The 3,280-nt window shown below is 40.2% G+C and overlaps 1 protein-coding gene and 1 pseudogene across 2 annotated transcripts in view; one reads left to right on the top strand and one right to left on the bottom strand.

Annotated features, from left to right (window-relative positions):
• The window catches only part of ZMYM4 (zinc finger MYM-type containing 4), a 152,003-nt gene that overhangs the window by 19,771 nt on the left and 128,952 nt on the right, over positions 1 to 3,280 (top strand). The gene's annotated exons all lie outside the window — the stretch shown is intronic.
• On the bottom strand, positions 1,408 to 2,035 carry LOC108284387 (annotated as a pseudogene). The gene has a single exon (XR_005195838.1). The product of XR_005195838.1 is annotated as an uncharacterized protein C12orf45-like (transcript).

Raw genomic sequence — 3,280 nt, 5'->3', positions numbered from 1 at the left:
ATGGATGCTTTTCAGAGATCATTTTATTTGACCTTTCTTTGTTTTTTTCTTTTTCGAGATGGAGTCTTGCTTTGTCACCAGGTTGGAGTGCAGTGGCATGATCTTGTCTCACTGCAACCTCCGCCTCCCGGATTCAAGGACTTCTGCCTGAGCTTCCCAAGTAGCTGGAATTACAGGCACACACCACCACGACTGGCTAATTTTCATATTTTCAGTACAGATAGGGTTTCACCATATTGGCCAGGCTCTTCTCGAACTCCTGACCTCGTGATCCACCCGCCTCGGCCTCCCAAAGTGCTGGGATTACAGGCATGAGCCACCGTGCCTGGCATTATTTGACCTTTCTTAGACCTTTATTTGATCTTTCTTATTTCTGTTGCTCTTCCTTCCTCAACTTTTCCCTTGTTTTGTGAGATGGCATTCTTATAGTTCTCCCCTTGAATTGCTCTTTTTGCATGCTCAATAAGTTATTCCCTCAGCTTGTATCTTCTTGGGCAATCTCTTCTACAGTAGTAGTTTTACTTATTATTTAAAAAAAAATTTTTTTTTTTTTTAGAGATGGGATCTTGCTGTATTGCCCAGGCTGGCCTTGAACTCCTGGCCTCAAGTAATCCTCCTGCCTTGGCCTCCCAAAGTGCTGGGATTATAGGCATCAGCCACGAGCTTATAGTAGTAGTTTTAGCATCTACACATTAAGTACATTATGTGATTTTCATTTTACTTCTTTGCTTCTGTTTTTGTCTTTAAAACTCAAAATCTCATTTTTTGCTGTCATACAAATATTGCGAGTTCACTATGTCTACAGCTGAACTCTTTTTTTTTTCCAAGACAGGGTTACACCATGTTGGTCAGGCTGGTCTTGAACTCCCGACCTCAGGTGCTCCGCCTGCCTTGGCCTCCAAAGTGCTTGGATTACAGGCGTGAACCACCACGCCTGGCCTACAGCTGAACCCTTACCTCCTCCTTCCCTGCCAGTTACTTGTTCACACACCTAGTGCTCTCCCTTCTCAAGTTATTATTTTTTCTATTTATTTATTTATTGACAATCTTGCTATGTTGCCCAGGATGGAATGCAGTGGCAAGATCATAGCTTTCTGTTATTCTTCATATATTATCTCTGTTAGTTATTGGCTTCTAGTTATCCAAGTTAGGAACCTGAGAGTCATCTTTTGTTTCTTTCCTTTCCCTTACTATTTAGTTTTAATTGCTAAGTCTTGTTGATACTACATCAGATATGATTTTAAAAACCTTTTGGATTTTCTACTGCCACCACCTTAGTTCTGGTACTCATTTTGAATGTTTTGTCTTTTGACTTTCCTTGCTTTTAGAATTCTTCTTTTCCCACTCCCTTCTTTTTTTTTTTTTTTTTTTTTTTTTTTTTTTTTTTTTTTTTTTTTTTTTTTTTTTTTTTTAACTTGCTGGACTGTCCAAAACTTCAATCTTACCTTTTCCACCTTCAGAATTAGGAAGCTTAATGTTATCTATGGTGACTTCAGATGGGATGCTGTCATCTTCATCCTCTGATTCTGAACTGTTCTCTGAACTGTCTTGTGAACTCTCTTCTGAACTGTCCGCTTCTTTTGAATCCTACTGATTCATCTCAAACAAAACCACGTCCATTTGTATAACTTTGCCATGAGTCCCATCAACGTTTTCAATATTGAAACGACCAGGTAGTGCAGCTGCCATTTCTTTTCTCAGCTTTTCATTTGCCTGTGCCATCTGTGGGAGAAAGGTCTGTACCTGATCCAATAAGGGACTCCTTTCTATCCGAACTGTTTGAAGAGTGGAGGTCTTTCTGGACTTAGGTTGGGGGTTGATGAGCAACCTGTCCCATATAACTCCGCGGTCATCGCTTCCTGCAGTCAGCAGCTCCCTGGACACTGGGACCCCCGAGCAGTCCCGGCTGGGCAATGAACAACTCGGGCTAGCCTGAGGATTTCCATGGACCTCCATGCTTCCCCCAAGCCTCCGAAGCCTCCCCACTCCCTTCTTGACTGTTTCCTCTACCCCATTCATTTTTATACATTGGAGACAGATTTTTCTTCTAAAATGAAAATATGTTTATCTCTAAGGTAACAAGTTGGTTCCCTTAGTATTATTCCAATTCTCCAAGGCGGTTACTGGTCACAGTTTTTCCCTGTGGCAAAAGGCAGCTTGCCTTACAGCTCTGACCCCTATCAAAAATTTACTTTTTCTTTGTGGGAGAGTTTCTTTCTGATTATCTTTGCTACTATCATACTAGCTTTGGTAGAGGCCCTGCTTGTGCCCCCAGCCTCTGACAACAGAATCTTTGCCCAATTCCACCCAGCACGGCTGAGACCAGGCTGTGATTATTTTAAAACAATACTTTATTAAAAGCTTAGTATAATAGGGGATTGCAGAACAAATATGTATGCATTCATGTATGTATTATGTGTGACTCATCTAGGAGAAATAGGCAGCGTCTACTTGCTGAGCTTTCAGTAGTCTCATGGTGAGCAGAAGGTGTCTTTTCTTGGAAACTTGGAAGAGGTTATAATCTGAGGGAAATAACTTATTTTTTTCCCTTTCTTCCAAGGATCTTACTTCATGACCTGTAATTTGTATCCTGGCTGACTAACATTGGGAATATCAGTTTACTTTAAGAGATTGAGTCTCCTTCCTGCACAGATTTATCGTTACTCTGTCTCCAGTAGAACAAATAGACCATTAGTATTGGAGAGATTCATTCATTGAACAAATATTCAGGACATGTGTCAGTCATGGTTCAAAGTGCTAGACAAAGAATAATAAACAAGAAAGTTAAGATTTGTGCTAGTCGTGGGGGCAAGATAGAAAATAAAAAAGAAATAGAGAAAATAAGTTTAGGTAGTGAAGAAAACAAGACAGCATAAGATAATGTGATAGTGATTGGGGCAGGAAGAATAGATACTTCTCTGAGCATGTTGGTTTTTATGTATGCTCTAAAGAGTATGATATCTTTAAAAGACTCTTGGCTGACGTGTATGAGATGAACTTCAGGGAGCAAGATGGGAAACAGAGGGTCAGTTAGGAAGCTATTGATGTAATTCAGGTAATCATTGGAGTAGGGTGTAGATGGTGATAATTGGTTGGGATATATTTTGGAGATACAGTTAATAGTACTTGTTGATGTATGTAGGGAAATAAAGAAGACCACTGATGCCTAGGTAGCAGGGTCAGCACCAAATAGTTGGTGACACCATTAACTGAGATGGGAAAACTGGGGAAAGAATACACAGGGTCAGGATGAAGGAGGAAGCTATTTTTTTTTTTTTTT

The sequence above is a fragment of the Cebus imitator genome, unplaced genomic scaffold, assembly GCF_001604975.1.
Source record: "Cebus imitator isolate Cc_AM_T3 unplaced genomic scaffold, Cebus_imitator-1.0 Scaffold277, whole genome shotgun sequence".
Taxonomy (NCBI): domain Eukaryota; kingdom Metazoa; phylum Chordata; class Mammalia; order Primates; family Cebidae; genus Cebus; species Cebus imitator.
This window is presented reverse-complemented; position numbering and strand designations above follow the sequence as displayed.